Source organism: Desmodus rotundus, chromosome 4 (genome assembly GCF_022682495.2).
Source record: "Desmodus rotundus isolate HL8 chromosome 4, HLdesRot8A.1, whole genome shotgun sequence".
Classification (NCBI taxonomy): domain Eukaryota; kingdom Metazoa; phylum Chordata; class Mammalia; order Chiroptera; family Phyllostomidae; genus Desmodus; species Desmodus rotundus.
In genome coordinates, this window is record NC_071390.1 from 178,429,482 (window position 1) to 178,451,706 (window position 22,225).

General features: G+C 54.8%; 1 protein-coding gene across 2 annotated transcripts in view; it reads right to left on the reverse strand.

Moving 5' to 3' along the window:
* JAKMIP1 (janus kinase and microtubule interacting protein 1) overlaps window positions 1–13,882 on the reverse strand; it is an 85,600-nt gene extending 71,718 nt beyond the window's left edge. For both annotated transcript variants that reach the window (XM_045182880.3, XM_024573728.4), the window contains exon 1: window positions 13,617–13,882. The gene's annotated coding sequence lies outside the window, so the exon portion shown is untranslated. The remainder of the gene's footprint in view (window positions 1–13,616) is intronic.
* Between the last annotated feature and the right edge of the window lie 8,343 nt (window positions 13,883–22,225).

A 22,225-nucleotide genomic window follows, 5' to 3' on the forward strand; every position in this document is an offset into this window, starting at 1 on the left:
TGACGAGCCCAGGGCACTCCACAACCGACACCCGCTGGGTGCCCGCCGTGTGCACAGAGCCGGGGGGATGGGGACAAGAGGTGGTATGTGTCCTGGCTTCTCTCAAGAAAGTGGCTCCAGAACTGGGAGGATGGGGGTGGGGGTGGGGGTGGCATGAGGCTGAGACAAGTAGGGAGAGGCCAGGGGCTCGGAGGACAGTAATTACAGGGCTGGGGAGCTCGGACCCAATGAACTTCCCACCGGGGTTCTCACCCCCAGGTTACTGGCCGCAGGAGATGGCCAAGGCTGACTCGACCAGGTGCAGACATTCGCTGAGTCCTTAGATACCCTGGCCCAGGACGCTGTCCCGATGGTTCCTTCGCACCCTTGACGAGCTCCAGGCAGGTTGGGAAGACAGGCCGGGAAACAGACTGTGCCCACGCAGGTGATGACTAGGAGACCGGGGCCGTGGGGCCCCGCAGAGTGAGGGAAGGGATGTCTGCAGGGGCCCCGGCAGTGGTGAGATTCGGATGGGCAGATAAGGGAGCAGGGCCAGGGAGGCGGGGCCGCAGCCGAGGAGCACAAGCCGCATTCATGCGTTCCCTCATTCCTTCAGCGACCCCCCGGGGCCTGTCATGAGGGGCCCTGAGCTCTGGCCAGCGAGCGAGAAAGACTACGAACAAGAGCCTCGAAGAACAGCCAGGGCTGTGACAGAAAGACTTGGGGGCCTGGGGGGAAAGGGAAGTGCCGAGGAGGTGGGCCTGAGCCACCTCTCTGCAGATGTGCAAAGACAGGAGGAGCGAACAGAGGGGTCCTGGCGAGTTCAAGGCAGGCAGACCATTGCATAAGGTGGGGGCCAGTGTTACGGACCAAGTGTCTGTGTCCTCCCCAAGTTCATAGATTGAAACCTGAACTCCCAATGTATGGTATTTGGGAATGAGGTACTGGGGGATTGATTAGATCCTTCCGGGGGCACCCTCCTGACGGGATTAGAGCCCTTCCAGGAAGAGATGCAGAACTGGCTCTGTCCCCCCACCTGGTGAGCACACAGGGAGAGGGTGGCCATCTGCAAGCCAGGACACCAGCCCTCACTGGGGACGGAGCTGGCGGCACTCGGTCTTGCACTCACTTCCAGAGGATGACAGCACAGACTCAGGTGTTGACGACAGGATGGTGGTCGCTGCCTAAATGGGAACAGAACCACCAGCCCCTCTGGGCACACGAGGTGATGACTGGGCCTGGGTTTCACACCAGGCGCCATGGAGCACAGAGCTCCAGGAAGGAGCCTGTTGTGGGGGAAGGGCAGGAGTCAGGGGTCTGGGCAACACGTGTTTGATTCTCACTGTCTCAGGTGTAATGATCTTAAACTACACATACAAATTCAAATAAGCACCGCACCAAATGTTAACCATCTGGTGACCCCCCAGGACAGGCAGGACGCAGACCCGAGACCGGGAGGGGTGGGGAGGGCAGAGGAATGGGCATTCCAAAGTGGGCAGCGGGAGCAAAGGCACAGAAGCCAGAAACAGTGGGAAGCCCACCATCCAGTTGGGCCAGGACGGGAAGGCGTGAGTGACTGGGAGGGATGGAGGATGAGATGCAGGGGAAGTGCGAGGGCTTGGAAGTCGGGCTGACAAGGCGGAACTTAGCATCCGCTGTGGGCTGGGCCCTGTGTTTGCTGGAGTTGACTTCTGATTTCATTGCACTGTGGTCAGAAAGTGGACTTTGTATTACTTCGATTGTCTTAAATGTGCTGAGGTGGTTTCATGGCCGAGCATACAGTCTACCCTGGAGAATGACCCGTGTGCGCTTGAGAAGAATCCATCTTCCTGGCGAGGCTTCCTGGTGTGGAGAAGAGGGGACCCCCGTGCACTGTCGGTGGGAATGCAGATGGGTGCAGCCTCTGTGGGAAACACTGTGGAGCCTCCTCAAAAAATAAAGAATAGAACCACCGTACAACGCGGCAATTCCACCTCTGAGTATCTATGCTAAGAAAGTGAAAACGCAAACTCAAAAAGACAAACGCAGCCCCGAGGTCACCGCTCGGTTACTCACAACAGCCACGGTACGCTAACAGCCTCGGCGTCCACTGGGGAACTGATAAGGAAAGGAGGCGGTGATATGCACAATGGAATATGACTCAGCCATGAAGAGAATGGAATCTTGCCATTCGCAACAACACGATGGACCTTAAAGGCATTGTGCTACGTTAATATGTCAGAAAGACAGACAGAGAAAGACAAAATAGCATATGCTCTCACATGTATGTGGAACAAAACAAGCTTGTAGATGCAGAGAAAAAACGGGTGGCTGCCAGAGGTGGGGGAGGGGAGGTGGGGTGGGCAAAGTGGGTGAAGGGGTCGAAAGACACAAACTTCCAGTTATAAGACACCTAAGTCCGGGCGACGTCCTGCACAGCACGGAGCCCATAGTTAATAATACTGTCTGCATATTTGGAAGCTGCTAAGACAGTAGATCTTAAAAGCTCTCATCGCAAGCAAAAAAATGTTGCGACTACGCATGGTGATGGATGTTATCTAGACTTACTGTGGCGATCACTTCACAACATAAACAAATGTCAAATCATCATGTGGTATCCCTGAAGCTACTATGTCAATTATACCTCAAAATCAAAAAAAATAGAGTTGTCGGGAGCCAACCAACAGCCAACCCTTAACAAGGCCGGGATGGATGAGATGCGTCTGCACAGCAGAGGCAGCTGTGGCTGGACTTCCTGTCTATCTCTTCTTGCATGCACGTTTTTGCTATTACTAGGTGGTGGGATTTTTGAGCACTTGTATTTCGGGTCCACTGACCCACAGAATTCCAATGCAATTGTACAAAATGCCTTCTTGGCCATAGAACAAAAGTCCCTTATAACCCCTCCACAGCCTACTTCTCCTACCTATTGGGAAATTAATATCAGACAATGGGCAGGCTAGCTGCCTAAAAAATGGAGAAAAGTTTTACTAGATATCCCCCTTAGTACAACCCCCCCTATACCTTGGACAGGAGTAATAATTGGCAGAACTAGATGGGTAAAAGAGCAAGGAAAACAGGTGAACTATTATGATTTAAGCACAAGGGAACAAATACAAAGATCATCCCCTGCAAAGTGCATAAAGAAAGAACCTAGACAGGAAGACAGATGGCTGAGTTAGAAAGCCTAACCACATAGGCCCTTTAATAGTTCACATATAACCGCTGGCTAGTCTAGCATATCTTTTTGGCCTATGCCAAATTCTGAAAACTTTGTTAGACATCAAATGATCGATAGCCATTTGAACCTTTGTACATGTAGTTACTTGTGGTTGTCTGATTGACAGCCCTCCTGGTCAAAATAACCTTTGTTTAGTATGAATATCTGTAGAACTTCCTGTACATTTCCTTGGTATTTCTGTATAAACTTTTTCTGCTTGAGAAATCATGCCATGCACCTGTTCCTTTGATGTCACATAACAAATCCCTATAAAAATAAAGCTTGATTAGACTCTGAGAGTTCAGTCAGACCCACAAGGGCTGGCCGTTCTCCGGCATCAAACTTGGTGACTGCCCGTCATTCTTTGCCTGCACCATTCATCCTTCGGGGACCCTGAGACCCGCTGAGGCTGGACCCCGGCAAAGAGTACGCATTCTGATGTCCTTGGTGGAGTATTCTATCGATGTCTGTTAGGTCTAGTTGGTTTACCGTGTTGTTTAAGTCTTCTATTTCCCTGTTGACCTTCTGTATACTTGTTCTACCCATTATTGAAAGTGGGGTGGCCCTGGCTCAGTAGCTTACTTGGTTACAGAGTCCATCCAGTTCGCCAAGGTTGCAGGTTCGATCCCTGGTCAGGACACATACAAGAATCAACTGATGAATGCACGAATAAATGAAACAACAAATCTCTCTCTTTCTGTCTCGCTCAAAAGAGAATCAATGAGAAAAAAGAGAGTGGAGTGTTGACGTATCCGACTACTATTGTTGGGTTATCTGTTTCTCCCTTCATTCTGGTCAGTTTTTACTTCGTGCATTTCATGCTCTGCTGTTAGGGGCATACATGTTTGCAATTGTTACATCTTCCTGACGGGCTGACCCTCTTATCACTATGAAATGTTGTGCGATGTCTCTCTTACCCCTGTCTTTACATTAAACCGACCTTGTGTGACACAGTATAGTCACTCCAGCCTTCCGGTGGTTAGGCTTCGCGTGATGGGACTTCTCCCGTCCTCTCACCTTCGATCTGTTCGGATCTTTGGATGTGAAGACGTGTGTCCCCTGCAGAGGGCTATGGCTAGATCATTTAAGTGTACTCTGGCAACATCTGCCTTTGGATTGGCTTGTTTAATCCATTCACCTTCATGTTACTATCAAGATAGTTGAGTTCGCGCCTGCCATTTTACTCTTTGTTTTCTATACACTTTGTGTCTTTCCGTGGCCTCCATTCCTCTCCTGCTGTGCTCTTTTGCATTAAGTATATGAGGCAAATGGGTGTCAGTGAAGCACCCATTTGCCTGGCAGTGTAGACAGCTTAGGCACGACTTGGGGCAACCAGGCCCTCGTTCAAAATAAGATGTTGGGCTGGCAAACAGAACCTTGTCCAGCCCTGATCCCGGAAGGCTCCAAGACACGCTAGAGGAGCCCCAGTACTAGTGGGCATGATGGGCTCACACCCCCAGCTGCCCTGGCCCAAGGACGCAGCCCTGCTGACTTCCAAAAAAAAGGTGTGTCTTCCAAAGCCTATTCGGAGGCTCAGCTTGGGAGAAAGGGGGAAACCAGGCCAATTTAACAACAATAGAAATGACCTCCTGTGAACACAGAACTACAGGGTGGCCTTCCCACGCCCTGAGAATCAGCTGCCCTCGTCCAATCAGAGGTGGCGGGAGACAGCCCCGCCCACCGTGGTTAGATGCTCAGAGAGGTCACGCGTTCAGGACCTGTGGAAAAGGAACATGCAGTTGCAAATTCTTCAGAGCATAGCACAATCCTGGTGCAGTCACTGTGTGCAGAGTGGAGGTGACAGGAGAGTGGCCCAACGCTCTTGAGCCATACCAAAGTAAGCCTTGTGACTGCCAGGTAGAAAAAGGCCTACTATGCACCTGGATAGCCTAGGTCCATCCCTGCTCTGCTCAGGAGGCCTGCACCGATGGCTCCTAACTAGAGACTGAAGATGAATAAACAGAGACCTCATTTACATTAAAGCTGGGGGAGCCTGCAGGGGGTGCCCTCACACCCTACCACTCCTCCTCCGTGACCCCACACGGGAAAAGCCTACTTTCCACCTTCCAAGAACAGGAAGATGTTCTTCTACTCTGCTTTGCAGGCAGGAAGAAGGAGGATCTTCTCCTTGCCCAGCAACCCCTCAGCCAATGAAAAGCCACCACACCTCAACTCCCAATTTCCTCCAATGAGCTCTTTGTTTACAACAGCCCCCTTCCCTCTATAAAAGAACATCCCTCTCCCTCCTTCTCGGGACTCGTTCAGGGCTTGTCATCACACCACGTGTCCGGAATTGCAATCCTTTGTTCCCTAAAAGCTCATTTTGCTGGAGAAATATCTGGCTGTTGGTTTAAGGTCAGCAAGACCCAGCTCTCCTCACCAGCATGATTCTCCATCGCATCTCCTTACCTCTTTTAGGGACTGTCACAGTCTTGGTGGCCAGGTTTGTGTTTTATCAAACTTGTGTAGACTGTGGGTCTCCCCTCCTCACCCCTCCAAGGATGAGCTACCAGTGGGCGGGGACTCACCATGCCTGGTCCTCATGGGGCCCCAGCTACCTCCAGGGGCACACAGGAGGCCCTCAAAGGCTCACTGTCATTGTCGTCATCAAACCAAGCTTCTAGTTTAGAGAGGAGGAAATTGAAGCGCACACACAAAAAAAACCATTAAGTAACTTGCCTAGAGTCACACACGTCACAGAAGGCAGAGCCACCACCCTGAGCCTGGCTCCGGCCGTCACACAGCTTACAGTCGACAGCACCACTGCCCGAAGGAATACAATGTGAGCCCCACAGCGATTTTAAATTTTCTAGAAGCAACATTAAAGAAATAAAAAGAAGCAGGTGGAACTAACTTTAATAAAACATTGACTTAGCTTAATAAATCTAGGAGTAGCGTTTCAACTTGTAATCAATGTTAAAATTATTACTGAGCTCTGCCCTGGCTGGTGTGGCTCAGTGGATTGAGTGCCAGCCTGTGAACCAAAGGGTCACCAGTTTGATTCCCAGTCAGGACACATGTCTGGGTTTTGGACCAGGTCCCCAGTAGGGGGAGCATGAGAGGCAACCACACATTGATGTTTCTCTCCCTCTCTTTCTCCCTCCCTTCCTCTCTGTCTAAAAATAAATAAAATCTTCCAAAAAATTGTTACTGAGCTCTTTTACTCTCTTTTTCATTCCAAGTCTTTGAAATCCAGTGTGTATTTTTCACTCACCAGCTCAGGTCAATTCAGACAAGCCACATCTCAGTGCTCAATAGCTCCCTGTGGCTGCTTTTTTGGACACTCAGCTCCAGGATCACCTGGCTTCTTCAAGACAAACAAGTGTACAAGTTAGGGAACTCATTCTCAACCTTTAAGACCAATTCTGCAACGGCCACCAGCAGGAGCACCAGGGGACAGACACCTACTGCACCTCGAAACACCTCTGGACAGCCTGCATAGGTTATTTCTGTCCTTCACACCAACCCCAAGACACAGGACGCTCTGAGCAAAAGGAGCTCAGAAAGATTAAACGATGTGCCCTAGATCAGAGCTAGGGCGGTGGGGCTGGGCAACTGCTTCCACTCTAGCTTATGGGGATGGGGGACTGATTGTAAACAAGGAAACAAACCCATCTCAGACCATGATGATTTCAGAAGAAAACGGTGCCCAAAAGGAGCATAACAATGGGGGTGGGGAGGCGGCATCTACCTGGGATAGGCAGGGAAGACCTCTCCAAGGAGGGAAACTTAGGCTGAGACATGAAGGATGAGAAGAAGCCAGTTCTGGCCAGGGCAAGGCAAGAGCATGCCAGACAGCAAGCAGCAAACACAAACGCTCCAAGCAGGAGAATCCAGCCTGTTCCAGGAACCAACAGCAAAGCAGCCAGGCTCTCAGTTCTGTGCCAGCTGCCTCTCTAGGCCACTCGCCTGGCCCCCATGCCATCCCCCCCGCCTCGAGGCGCTCCCACGCTGTTGGTTGCAAAACGAGAAGCCAGGAAACCGTTCTCCAGATGTCGAGAACAAGTAAGGCTGGAAGCTCCAGTGCAGGGCCTGGCGTGGAGCGCGCTCCACGCCATCTGCGAGTGGCTGAACTGAGGCATGAGTGAGCGGAGGGTGGCGGGAGAGGGGCAGTGGAAGCACCAGAAGAGCAAAGCCCGAGCAGCCAAGGTCGCTGGAAGAAGGTGTTAACACCTGAGGTCTTGCTTCAAACACTATTCACACTAGCCAAACGGTAGAAACAAACCAAATACCCACCAAAAGACCATGAAATGTAGTACGTCCATACACCGGAATAGTATTCAGCCCCCAAAAGGACTAAAGTATGAGCACAGGCTACAACATGGATGAACCGTGAGGACGTTACGCTCAGTGAAAGAAGCCAGTTGCACATAACTGCATTTACATGAAACGCCCCAAACAGAGAAATCCAGAAACAGAAGGCATATCGCGGTTGCCAGGGGCTGGGGGAGGGCGGGGGCTGCGGAGTGACTGCGTAGAGGATGTGCGTTTTCCTCTGGGGCGATGAAGGGAGCGAGACAGAGGTGGTGGTTATACAGCATAATGAATGCACTAAATGCCACCAAAGGCCACACTTTACAAAAGTTAATCTTATGTTGTGTGAATTTCACCTCCATTTAAAAAAAAAAAAAAAGGAAGGAGGAGAAAGAAAAATAATCATTTCAACAGAAGAGGCAGGTTGTAATCCTGTTCAATGAAACCCTGTGTCCCAGCGAGCGGAGAGGAGGGACCCGCTTCCAGAAGCAGCAGGATACGTTGGGAGAGAGAGAAGACAGAGGTTCCAAGTTTCAAAGATGCGAAAAGCTACTTTACCAGGCCACTCCTCGCCTCCACTCCTGATGCCTGTACCCCCAGCGACCTGCCTGTACTCCAGAGGAAGCCGGAAACCCTCAGTGCTGTGCCCCACCCCACCCCCACAGCCCAGGGGCCAGTCTGGGACTTCCGAATCAAAATGCAGCCGAGCTGGAGGCACGGGTCCAGCGGGCCAAGCCCCCACATCCCCTGACCGGGCACACACAAGGCCATTACTGCCACAATGGGCAGCCCTTGGCAGTCCTGGGATGGCTGCACACAGAACCTTCTTTCATCCCTGAAAGTGGCCCTTCAGGCAAGTCTAGGCCACGGGGGAGAGGACAGCAGACGCCTGCATCCGCACAGCACCTGGGTCCTCCCACGTCCAGTCCGGGGTTTTAGGAAGCATGGTGGGTCCCAAGGATGCTTCCAGGCCCCGGAAAGGATAAAGGGGATGCCAAGGGCCACAGGGAGAGGGCGGTTGGACCTAACACCAGAGTAAGGCGTGGCTGCTGGAGGGAAGGGTATCCCTGGCTCCTGCCCACTGCAGGAGGCTGGGCCTTCACCTCTGTTCTTTATTGCAGTGTCACCCCATATGGCCTGCAGGAGGCGCTGGGGCTCACCCCATTTTACAGAGAGGACACTGAGCTGGGGAGGGCTCCGAGGGTGGGGACAGTTCAGCCACCAGGGAGCTGGTAACCAGCAAGCAGAGCCAGCATTCAAACCCAAGGCTGCCACCGAGGCCCCCTGTGCTGCGTTAGACATCAGCCACCAACACTTGCTTCCTTTGGCAAAGCCCCCTCGAGGCAGCATGAGGTCATGGTCACCAATGTGAGCTGCCAGTTCGGGTGACAGGGTGACAGAAAAGGAGGTGGTGGTGGCCGTGCAACCGTGCGAACATATCAAATGCCACCAAACGGACACGTCAACGGGGGTGATGTGTGAGCCGCGATTAAACTGTAAACTTATGTGATGCAGTAATCATTCAGCGAAAAGGGCACGATCCAGGCCAGGAAGAAACCGCCAACAGATTGTTTAGAGCAGATGTCGTACAGACCAGGTTCTCTGAACGTGGCACGATTCAATTAGAAGCTAATAAAAAATATAAATAGAAAAAAAGGATACTAACATGCGCCGCTCGGGTTCAGATCCCTGCTCCCCGGTTAGCAGCTCTGGGACCCTGCACAGGCTTGAGAGCCTCTCTGTGCTCGTGTGTCAGGTGGGAAACGCAGCCGTCTCCTCCTGGGCTTGTGTCCAGGACTGAATGGACTCAAATCAGGGATAGACAGATGGGGGTGGGGGGCAGCAAATTCCTTCTGTAACTGTTTCTGGCTTTACAGGTGTCTGCCACAGGGGCCCAAGTCTGCCGATACAACGCAAAAGCAGCCGTAGACAACAGGTGCACAAATGGGCAAAGCTGTGTGTCAATAAAGCTTTATTTACAAACATGTAGCAGGCTGATGGGTCGCGCCTTGCCAACCCCTGGCGCGTACCCTGGCACTCGGGAAGTGCTTGGCAAATGCTTACTATTATAATTAAGAAAAACGTCATTTATCTCACTTCACAACCAATGAAAGGTACAATACTTCTTGTTACACTCTTACAATAAACACTAACACCAAAGGCAAGCGCCGAGCCCCTGTCCCCACTAGAGAGCCGGCCCCTCCCTCACTCTGAGCAGCCCGCTGCTTTACCACCGGGCCCTCTGTGCTGCTTTTTCAGGGAGATTCTGAACCAGCAAGCTAGTCACCTCCCTGCCTACCCCCAAGCACTCCTGCCCTTCCCACCCCATCCAGGAGGGGCTCCTCTGCCCTGCCGTCACAGCGGCAGCACCCTCCCCCCGTCCCTGCCCCTCCCCACTGGCCCAAATATAGTGTCTGGGCTGGCAGGCTGGCCTTGGAAAGGCAAGAGCACAGAAAACATTGTCTGAGAGCATGCAGGGCTAGGGTGACAATGCCGAGGTCCCCCTGCTGGCCAGCCCTGGGCACCTTTTCTGAGCATGGATGACAGGAGACCACTGGCTGCCAGCACTGGCTCAGAGGTGACAGGCCCCTCTCACTGACTCGCACACCAGCCTGCAAGAAGGTCATCTTCCACCGCAGGGGTCAGCCTGCTCCACGGCGCCACACCTGAGCTCTGGAGCAAGGCTTGGCGACTGCACACTTCCAGCCCCACCCCCACGGCCGCACACAGCCCTGGCTTGTCAGGTGCCCACATAACTCTCAGCCCGGAGCGGTGCTGTGCAGCTTAAATGAGACAACTCACAGCAAAAGTGGGGGTTTGAGCAACAGTAGCTATCTTCCCTCCATACACGTCATGGAAAAAGGAACTGGGCACAGCGAAGTGAAGTGACTTGCCCCAGGTCACAGAGCCACAGGACCCGAGCTGGCTCTCGGTGCAGCTCCTCTGACGCGCCCTGTTCCTTCAGGGCCCCGTGGCTGCTGCTTATGGTCGTGAGTCCCATTAAGAGTTTTCCTAGGAACTGGGTGCAAGTGACCGCAACCACCTCACCCAAACACTGAGCAGGAAAGAAGTCCAGATGACAGGCATCAAAGGACCTGCCTGAGGAGCAGGGAGGTGGCTTAAGTGGATTCTGGGTTCAGGGTTCTCACAGGCAGCTCAGCACCTTCTCGCACAAGTCTGCACAATCCACGCGAGCCCACACCCCCCACCCCACGCCCTTCCTGTTCATCGCCCCTGCTTGAAGACCTCGCTCATCGTTGTTAGCTAGGAACATTAACTGGGACGTTTGCTCTGTGTGAAAGCTACGGGGGTCATTTTTAAATCACTTATCACACGCTCCCTCATCATCATCATCATCATCACCACTAACTAAGTGCCTCCTGTGCCCAGAGCGCCCACCCCGCTGAAGACACACCACCATCCTCATTTGTACAGGAGACAGAGGCTCAGAGAGGTTAACCTTCTTGCCCAAGGTCACACAGCCATAAGGAACAGGACACAGGTGAGTCCAGATTCTGAACCTCTACAGGATGACCTGACCACCACAGGAGGGGAGTGACCGAGGTCCAGGATACACTGCAGTCATCCCCAACCTTCCCCAGGGAGGCACCCCATTTTAGGCAGAAGGCCCAGGAGGGAGGTGCCTGCCCAGTCTCAGCTGAATGAGGGACGAGGCCCGAAGGGGGACCCAGGCAGCCTGGCTCCAGAGCAGGCAGAGGCAGCTTCCCAACCTCAGGAGTTAAACAAACAGCCGTAGCGCGCGCTGACTGCTGCTGGCTCAGAATGAGAAGAAACGACTTCTCAGGCCAGGTGAGGGGGTGAGTGCGGGTGGGGGAGGGGGAGGCCTCCAAAGAGACTCTACCTTGCCCCCTCTCACCCACAGCAGACCCAGGGCAGCCTCTCCCACTCTCTCCCTCTATGCCCACGTCTCTTAAGGCGCTGGCAGAATGGGAGCCCATGGGACTGTCTCCCAGGAAGATGGAGCCCCCAGCAACGCCAGCCACCTCTCGGACCTCACTGTGCCCCAGCACCCAGGGGGCAAGGTCTGCTTAAGGCAAAAGGACACAAATATTATCCGGTGCATGGGAATAAAGTGCTTAGAGAACACAGATCAGAGGGCCACACGATATGTTTGGCAGAGCCAGGGAACACCCCAAAGAAGTAATGTGGGAGCTGGGCTTTCTCGTAGGAATAGGAGTTTCCCAGACAGGGAATAGGGGGAACACTTCTGGGGAGAGCAAACAGGATGTGGGGGGCACCTAAGTGTAAAAACGTGTCTAGGGAAAACCGAGGTGCACCGTGGCGGAGACAGTGGGGGGGGGATGGGGAGAAGTGGGTCAGGAGAGCCAGGATTCGAGGAACCTGTGAGGTCAGGGGAGCAGGGGGAGCCGCGGATGGTTTGTGAAGGAGGAAAATGGCAACAATCACACTTGTTGGGCCCACAAGAGGGGCTTGTGGATGGGAGAAGCTGCAAGGTGGGAGCTGCCCCAGACTCGGAGCAGAGACGCCCAGCACGGCAGACCACATGCACAAGCCTCAGCAACAACAAGAACTCTGCGGTCGTCCACAGCCTCCATGGAGTTGCACCGAGAGTTCCCTCGCAGCAGCAGGTTTCCACTGACAACGCCCGGTGGCTCGCATCCTGCTGGGGCGGCCTGACCACCCACCCAGCCCCAGATCTTCCCCTCCTCCTCATCCAGCCGGCCTCGTGAACATGCCACGCACCTGTCCAAGGTCCTGGAGAAGCCAGCTCCTCCCACAGCCTCGCTGCACACCAGTGGGTCACACTGAGTTAGGGTGAGGCCCCCCATCCAAGGCCCTGTATTTACTGTGGGTGGCACCCTGTGTGACCTGCTGAGGTTGTCCCTGCCCTCCCAAGCTTCCTAAAATGGTCAGGGAGGCAGAGGCCATCAGAGGGGACAGTAGTGTATCCAGTTCTGCCACATAGGGAAGCTCAGGAGGGGCAAGGGGCTCTCCTTGACCTTGGTCCAGAAGGAGTCAGGCAGTTGAAGGAAGGGCGTTCCCAGAGGGAACAGCACGAGCAAAGGCCCAAGGACAGAGTGCCTGTGAGTGCGCATGGGAGGGCTAGGGCTGGCGGAGGCGGCCCAGCGGTTCGATACAGTACGGTATCTCTAGAGCTTAAGGAGCCGGGCAGACGCTGGCAGAGAGCCCAGACCGGCCAAGCAGGCAGAAGAAGGGCAGGGGAGGTGGGCGGGGGAGGGGGGTGCTTCTAAGTCGAAAGTAAGCCTGGCAAGCGGCCTCTATCGTGGATGACCAGGCCGGATCCTCAGGAACCCGCATCAAACCGGGTGGAGTGCGGGAAAGATGGAGAGAGGGTGAGAAGGAGCTGGAGTCGAGGGCGTGGCGCACTAACAGAGGCCTGAGAGGCCGATCGCCTCAACGCAGAGTACCCGACAAGGTGCCCATCCCCACTGAAGCCAATCCCCATACGCCATCTCCCGAGGCCTAGTGCGCCCAGGGCGCGCCAGCCGGGCAAGAGGGTGGGTACCAGTCTTTCTTCCCTCCTCTCCAGCCTCCTCCCCGGCGCCCACGTGGGCGGAGCAGCGCGGGGGTATGCGTGGCAGGAGCTGCGGCAGCGTGTGCTGTGCGTGGGGTGGGGAGTGCAGGCAGGGCAGCCTCACGCTCCCGGCCCCCGGCTGTCGCTTCGCGGTCCCAGGCTCCATCCTCTATGCCACCTCGGCCGGGATCTGGAGACCCTGACCCTACCTGGTGGATAGGACGCTGTGGGTAGAGGCCGGCCACGCCCCCCTAGCCACTCCCTGGAGGCACTTGGTGGCTCCCCCTCCCCCTCCTTAGTTCGGGGGCGGAATGGAAGATGTACGGAAATAGGATTGGCGTGAGGAAGAAAGAGGGGCTGAGGCAGGACAGAGAGGGACGTAGGGAGAGTGGTGATGAGGAAGCCTGGGGCTGCAAGATGCTGCGGGGAGATTTGGAGAGGAGTGGGGGATGGGAACAAAAGGGTGGGGGCCAACCGAAGTGAGAAGCGAAAGTGGCAGGGGTCTCAGGAGGGAGCTCGAAGGCTGGAGAAGGAGAAGGTGGGCGATGGGGTGGGGCGGCACCGATCACCGTGTCCCTAGCCACCAGGTCCGCCCATCGGTCGCGAGGTCCGCGGGTCCCCTTCGGACAGCGCGCGCCTCCCTTCCCCCGGCCTACCTGTACCTACCTGCTCGGCGCTCAGGCCCGAGCCGGGCAGCAGCAGCGGACGTAGCGAGCGCAGCCCCGCGCCGCATCCTCCGGCCGCCACCTCCCTGCCCCGAGATTACGCTGCCGCCGCCCCCGCCTTATAAAGAACAAAACGGAAAAGAAAAAGGATGCGTGAAAAAAAACCGTAAGAAGCAAATGGTGAAGACGGCCTGCTGCGCGCGCGGCTCGGCGGGGGTCCAGCTGCAGCGGCGCCGGTGACGGTGCTCCCGGCAGCCGGCCGGCGCGTGCCGCACACTCCGGGTGCAGCTCCAGCGGCCGGCGGGCACCCGGCTCCCAGTGAGGCCCCGCCCCTCCCCCGAGGCGCCTCCACGATTGGCTCGTCCTCCTGTCAGTCAGAGAGGAGGGCGAGGTGCTCGCCTCGCCCCGCCCCCGCCCAGGCCCGACGCCGGGAGTGCTACAGCTGGGGAAGAGGAGGCGCTGGCAGGTCTGAGCTTGCGCATTGGGCCGGGCAGCCCGTGCCGGGGAGTGGCTAGGGTCCCTGGGATGAGCGCCCCGTGCCGCGCCAGGTCTGGGTGCCCTTTGGGTAGAAGCTGTCACTGGGAGGGTCTTCGAGGCGCCAGTTAGAGCTAACGGCCCCGGAAGTTTGTCCCTACCCTCAGAAGGTTCACGTCCAATTTGGTTTTCTTCTGTTGAGGGGTAGTATATAAAACCTGAGGCTAACCATCCTAAGCAGTTTGTGCTCCAGGAAGATACAACAACAGCGGGTTCAGAAATCTGAGGATCACAGGTTAAAGGAAAATGTTGAAGGTGCCACAGCTAACAAGTGGCGGAGCACGGAATCTTACTCCTGAGCCAGTGACCCTTACCACTGGGCAAAGCCATATCACTAAACAGTGGTGGAATGAACGATATGGTGCCCACCTGAGACCTGAAGGAAGAGTGGCTTTGTGCTAGGCAAAGATTCACTCATTCAGTTTCGTTCCACAAATATTCATTGGGCACCTACTAGGAACCAGGCAGCCATGAAGATCTTAGGGAACCCCAGGGAACGGTGGAAAGGAGCCGCTGCCCTCCTGGGAATCACATTCCCGCAAAGAGAAGGGAGGGCGGGCCAGCCACGTGAAGCCTTCTCCTAAGCATGGGTAAACGCTTCGAGGAAACCGTGGCATATCTGAGAATCTTAGAAAGAGCAGATGTCTCTGGGCCAGAGCAAGGTGAAAGGGAGATGGCCAAAGACGAGGAGGGTGGGGAGTGGGGCAGAGGCTGGCTATGGGGAAAGTGCCCTTTACCCTGAGACTGTTTCACCCGGTAAGGTGGTCCCCAGGACCACTATCAGATTTATGTATTTAAAATGTACTGGTCAGAATAACCTACAAGAAGAGCCAGTAGCAAACTAACCCCACTCAAATCCCACTGTCTTTCTTACTCATACAGCACATCCCATCCGTCCAGCAGAAGGCTCTGCTTATTCTAGTTTGTCTCAACTGGGTACCTGTGGTCGTTTTGGTAGTAGAAAGAAAAGGTGGCAAACTGTACTGGCTTTTAAAGCTTCCTGTTGGAAGAGACACATCCCTCCCCTCGGGGTCCATCGGCCAAAGCAGGTCACATGGCCACCCCTGGCTTCATGGAATTTTTTTTTTAATTAAGGATGGCACCTTATTGCCTGAAACCAAACCAGGGTTCTGTCGGTGAGGAGGAGGAGGGGAGGGCGGGTTTGAGGCAGGCAACCAGCAGTGGCGGACAAGGTTTCGCAAAGATTTCGTAGGACCTAGAGCTTCTGCAGTTTAGAGGCCCTCTCCAAGAAAAAATGTTTGGGGAAAATTTTACAAATACAAAATTAGGTATAAAAGTGAATACTTATTTAGAAGAATAAAAAACAGTTCTTTTTAATGTTGGAAGCTGACAGATATCACAAACTTTACAAAATCCAGAGAAATAATTTTTTAAATTAATTACCTGACATCCACCTTTATATCTTTCTTTACATTTTTTGGTTGTTGCTTTTTCATTCTTTTGGAGAGTCTCTTCATAGGACAATGATTTTGTAATATTTTTTCTTGTGGATAAAATAGAAACTTCAGGGCCCTCCTCCAACGATGAAATTTTTTCCATGTAGGTTAGAACACTTTCTTTCAGCTTCATAATTCATTGTTGGTCCTCATGCTCATCTGTTGTCAAATTTGGAAAAATCTCTCTCATTCTTTCCTAAATGAACACTGAGATTTAGAAGAATTACTTTTTCCAGTTTCCTTATTGTATGTAATTGTATTAGTGTTCACAACAAAGGGAACTGCACACACTCACGCCTGGCAATGACTCCACCAGCGCTCCCTATGCCTTGTGCCCCTCGCAGGCACGTGAGGGAGGAAGCACCAGAAAACGGCAGATGCCTGGGCCCCTCTGCACCCCACTGAGGTGGGGCCTCTGAGTAGCAGGGCCCAGGAATCAGGATTTTGCCGAGTGCCACCGGTGATTCCCATGTGAGCTGAGAGGTCCTGGACTAGGTGACCCCAGCATGCCTGTGACTTGGAAGGTCTGCAAGTCCAGGTCTCCCTGTTGGAAGAGTCAGCTGGTATGCCTTATGTCCCCTCCTCCTCCTGTATACTCTGGTGCCAGGCCCCTAACACGGGTTCTGACCCCGTGACCCTGGGTGGGCACAGCGTGGGGGAGGACAATCCTGGAAGCCGTTATACCTGCCCGGAGAGTGAGAGCTTGACCTTCACAGATTGGCTGAGAACCATATAAACACAGCCCATTAAACTCAGATGAAGGCATTGTTGCCCCAGCTTCCTTTCGCTACTTCCCCCTAATGCCCTGGGCCACCGCAGCACCTCCTGGTATGAGAGGAAGTGTGGTAACAGGAAGTCAGAGGGAAAGAGACAGGGGCGTTATGGGCTAATTATGTCCCCTCGAAATCCACACTTCGAAGTCCTAACCCCCAGGACCTCAGAATGTGATTGTATTTGGATATCAGGTCTTTAAATACGTGATTAAGATAAAAGAGGCCACTGGGGTGGGTCCTGATCAAACCTGACTGGTGTCCTTAAAAGAAAAAGTGATAGGACACAGACACAGAGGGATGACCAACCATATGAGGACACAGGGAAAGGACACACCATCTACACGCCAAGGACAGGGGTCTCAGGAGGAACCAACCCACCCCACACCCTGATCTTGGACTTCCAGCCTCCAGAAGTGTGATAAAATGAGTTTCTGGGCCACCCAGGCTGTGGCACTCCGTTATGGCAGCCCAAGCAAACCAGTACAACTTAGTCCACTTAGACACAGCGGGGCGTCTACTATGTGCCAGGGCTCTGGCCAGGCACCAGGGACATGGCAAGGAAGCGGCCAGTGTCCAGCCTCAAGAGCTCCTGGGTGGTGGGGGAGACAGAGGAGTGTGTGGATCACTGTGATGGGGGAGCCCAGGGCGGTGGGAGGGCAGGGGAAGGAGCTCCTAGAGATGCCTAAATGAATCAGAGGGGCTTCCTGGAGGAGGAAACACTTGAACTGAGCTTAAACAAGGAGGGAGGAAGCAGAGGGAACAGCATGGAAGCACAAAGACCATGACCTGGGTTTCTGGCCTGCTGCCCCCTAGAGGACACTCACGTTTAAGAGGGGACTGCTGGTGATTAAGGAATTTGGAAGAGGGCGCAACACCGCTGCAGTGGGGGGCAGACTTCGGCAGGCGTGTGGAGGCTGGATGGGAAGTGGAGGGGAGAGCTGTTGGAGGTGGTGATGAGGCAGGTCAAGGGCCAGATCCAGGGCAGTTTCAGCCATGGTCCCACACGGACAGGTCAGGACCCTCTAAGTGGCACACCACCCCCACCCTTGACTGGGTGGTTGAAAACCATCCAACAGGTAAGACTTGCTTTCTGGGTCGTGAGCAGTCCTGGGCCTGGGGACTGGGGGGTGGAGGAGGGGGGAGGGAGGGGTGAGTAGTAGTAATAACAAGAGCAAACGTTGGTCAGGCTTGCTCTGAGCAGGCACCCAAGCCCAGTGCTCTGTGAGGATCGGCTGTTCAGTCTGCACAACAGGCCTCAGCAGAGTGAGGTTGGGTCGTTTGCGAAAGATCACACAGCCAGTGGAACCAGGATTCAAACCCAGCAGCCTGGCCCGGGGGTAAGGGAGTAATTAGATCACTAACTAACATTTATTGAGCACTTACTGGGTTCCAGGTACTACGCTGAGCCTCACGTAGATTCACTCATTTTGATCCCCACTGTGTCCTTAGAAACTGAGGAATGGAAAGGTTCAATAATTTTCCTAAGGTCACAGGCGGAGAAGCGGCAGAGCCATCTCCTGCGTCAGTGGGAAACGGCTCAACTCCTGCGCCACCGCTGCAAAGGCGCAAAGGGAAAGCCCCGGGCATCCCCCTGAGGCAGAGGGGCACAGAAAAACCCGTGCTGGGCAAGGAATGGGGAGTACCAGCCTTTGTCATTGGCTCGGCCACAAGATAGCTGTGTCCCTGTGACAAGTCTCCGTCACCTCCCTGACAAGTAGAAATGATGCCACACTCACCCCTGCCAGACGTTCTGGGTGTGAATTCAGTCCCACCATTGGCCCTTACGTCATCTTGAGCCTCAGTCCCCTCATCTGAGTACCAGGGAGAGCTGCACCTGACTGGCGGGATGGTGAGGCTACTGAATACAATGAGGTCTGTCCAGAAAGTACGCAGCCAGGCACTATGAAGAAAAGAGACATTTACTGAAGAAGGTACAAAACCCAGTGTACACAGGACAATGACACCTCAGTCCCCTTTAAAGCAGGCACCTTGGAACCTCACACAATTCTCCCAATCACCATCAGCTGCCCCATCATATCTTCCTGAATCTTATCGATGGTCTGAAATCTCTTCCCTTTCAAAGGTGATTTCAATTTTGAGAAAAGCCAGAAGTTGCAGGGCACCAAATCTGGGCTGTAGGGGGACTGAGTCACCTGGGTGATTTGATGTTTCACAAAAAAACTGCATGAGACGTGATGCATGAGCAGGCGCATCATCATGACGAAGCTGCCAATCACCAGTGGCCCATAGCTGCAGCCTTCTGAACCATCCAAATAGTTTCTGCAGAAGAATGTTCAAGCTTAACACAAAATCGAGTGCAGACTCATTGCTGTACTCGCTCAGTCATTTTGAATGTGACGGCCACGCAGTACACATGCTCACTCAATGGCGTCTACCGCCCACACTGACTAGTACAGTGAAGTCGCCATCGTTCACACATGTGCATTCCAGTCCTCTCTCCTTGGCTGCCACGTTACATCGATGTCGTGCAAACCGTTCTCGTTACATTAACAATGGCTGGACTTTTTCAGGACAGACCTCGTAGATTATGATCGTGGTGCACCTCGGACGGAGCCGGGCTGCTCAGTGTACCCAGGTGGTGAGCGCTGTGGGTATTCAGACGGAAAAGCTTACCTCTTTCCACCCCTGCAGGGGAGGCTTTGTGAGGCCCATTTCCCAGAGGAGACAACCGGAGACAACCGAGGCTCGGGGCATCCCTGCGACCCTATGAGACGGATCTGGAAACTCCAGCCGAGTCTCTGTGCCCCCGAGTCCATGCCCTCCACCAATCCCCTCTCAAGCCGTAGAGGACGAAGATGAGAACGGGGCTCGGTGAAGGAGAGCGGCGTGGCTCCACGGACACAACCTCATCAAGGCGACAAATGGGTGAAACCGAGCGCTGATTAGCGGTTGCCAGGAGGAGGGGGTAGGGCAGGGAGGTGGCTGTGGCTGTAAAGGCTCAGCAGGAAGGTTCCTGGTGTGGAACTGCCCTGTGCCTTGACTGCGGTGGGGTGCACACGAATCTGTACTTGATATAATTACACAGAACTGAACACACACACACAGACACGCACACGAGTTCACGTGAAGGCAGGGAGATCTGAGTGAGCTGAGCGGATTGTGTCGGAGCTGATCGCCTGCTTCGTCCTACCGCCCTATGGTCCTATCATCCTCCAGTCTTGTGAGGTGGCGCCGCTGGGGAGTCTGGGCAAAGGGGTACTGGGTTGGTCTCTCTGCACTGTCTCTTACAGAGGTATGTGACTCTACATATTGTCTCAGAGTAAAACGCTCCACACAGACACTGGGGCACACGAAGGCAGCAGACCGAGGCTCTGGCCGGGGCACAGGGGGCCATGCGCTCTTCCTCCACAATCGGGTGGAGCCACCAGCAGCGGGGCGAGGCAGGTAGAGCACCCCTGTTCTCTGTCACCGTGTCACTGTCAGTCCAGGGGGCATCTGGCCCTGTCAGTGTCGAGGTCCCTGTGCCAGAGCATGCTTTCTGCTTCTCCTCGCTACCTTTCCATGAAAACTGCTTTCTGTGGGCTATTTCTGGTCTATGAATAATGCATGCTCGCTGCCAACCATGCGAACAATGCAGGCAGCCCTACAGAGGAAAACGCAGGTCACCTTGAATCTCGCCATGCCTGCTAACCCCCGTGGGCCCTCGAGTGACCAGGCTGTGGTGCCTCCCGCGTGTGCAGATGCACGAGTGTAAGTGCCCTTTTACGTGCACTGTCTTTATGACAGATGGCCCCCCACTCCCACAACACACCCCCACCAGTGGCCCATGTTCACTGCCGTGGGCCACTGGTTGTTTTGTCTCATTGTTTTCTCCATAAACACACGAGTAAATACATACTACACACACACACACACATTTACATGTACATACAGGGGCTTGGGGGTCACTCTCTTACAAAACGAATCCATCATAATTGCTTGTGATGTGTCTGCTTCTCGCTTTTCGCACTGATCGTCCCCTGGTGCCATCCCTCCCGTCACCTCAGGGGAACTAGAGTCATCCTGTGAAAGAGCAGTGGCACCCCAGGCTGGAGCCGCCCTCCCCGCCAACTGAGGGCAAGGGCGGTAAGTGCCCTTGCACTCGCCTCCTCAGGGGTCAGTGCGTCTGTTTCTGTGGAGGGATTCCCAGGGGTGGGATCCACGGTTCGAAGATCTACACTAACAGATGCCGCCAGACGACCTTCGTAAGACTCTGTGACACGTCGCCCTTCTGCCCCCCAGTACGGCCTTTCCGTCAACAGCCGATGCTACAGTGTGCTGGGAAGGCGGCCACGCTGCTGGGCATGAAGGCCTATGTCCTTGTGATTTTACTTTGCATCTCTCTGCCTACTGGGGAATTGGAGGAATTCAATATATATGTTTGCAAAGATACTCCTTCAGCTTTAGTTCCTTGAGAATTGTCCTTGCAGATGCTTCGTTCATTTTTATCCGGCTTTCTGTTCGTCCATTTGCAGCGCTTCCGGCAGAGCTGTTGCCCCTTCGCCCGTTTCCAGGTCCAGCACCCATCTCTTGACTTCGCTCCTCGCACCTCCTGCCACAAAACAACAAACTTTTAATGTAGTCAACCATGTAACTATGTCTCTCACTTTCCTGGCTATTTCTAGCCGTTTAGAATTACCGTTGAAACTCTATTTTTAAATTATATTTTTTAACGTAAAGGAGGTACACCAATAAGTTACCAGGTGCCTGACTTTGAAGTGCTGGACTCCTGACAGGCACTGCTCTGAATTTTCTAATTTCCCCACAATGCATTGCGCATTTTTTTATGATGTAAAAATATTAAAAATATGTTTAAATAATTTAAAGATGTGCCTTCGCTGACAAGCTCTTTCCAGCTAACTGGGTACACTTACGTAACTGCGGGGGCTGGAGGTGGGAGGGCTCTGGCGGGGGAGGGGGGCAAGAGGCGTGGCTGCCCGCCTCCGCCCCGCCCACTCACCCGCCCCGTCTCCCGCCCAGCCCCCGCCCCTCGTCCCTCCCAGCCCCAGCTGCTCAGAAAGCCTGGAGCACGGAGCACCCTACGTGGTGGGGACTCTCGCCCGCCAGCCCTCCCAGGACCCCCGCGGCGTGTCGCGGCGCTGTGCGGTCCTGAGCGGACCAAGCAGGTGCACGGCATCCCCAGCGCGCTTGAGTCGCGGGCCCCAGCGCTGCTAATCTTGCAGGTCCCCCAACCCCAAGACTGTGCGCGGGAAGGAGCGAAACCGGAGCAGAGGGCGCGGGGCGGCGACCCTGGCGGGCGGGCGACATGCAGCGGGACAGCGGCCAGTCTGCGGGTCAGTGGCTAGACTTGCGGCTCCCTCCGCGTCGCGTGCGCCTGGCTTTCTGGGAGTGTGGGGGTCGTCCCCGGGCTGGGGTCGGGGCGCCCCTGTGTTGCTGAGTCGGGTGGCACGTGGGCAGATGCCCGGGGTGATGCCCAGGCCCTGGCACGTGACTCGGGTCTGCGCTCCGGCGCGATTGGTTTCCTGCTTGTCCCTCGGCGCAGGTGCCCGGCCAGTCCCCGTGCCGCGGTGACCTCACCAGGCCCAGCCCGGCCCTGCGTCACCCTTGAGTGGGTCCAGAGCCCTCCGCGGCCGCCAGTGCTGAAGGGGGGGGGGGGGCCCAGGCTCCGCAGCCAGCCTGCAATCCGGGCGCCACCGCTTCTTGGGCCGCACTGGACGCTCGGCCAGCTGGCAACTCAGATCACGATGGGGTGCTCTGGGCCCTGGCTCTGGGCTCAGCGCACCTGCAGTCACCTGTCGCATCTAATGCACAGAGTGACCTGGGGGAGGGCAGTGCCTCATCGCCACAGTGAGAAACCTAAGGCCTTCGGGGATCTGAATGGCGCC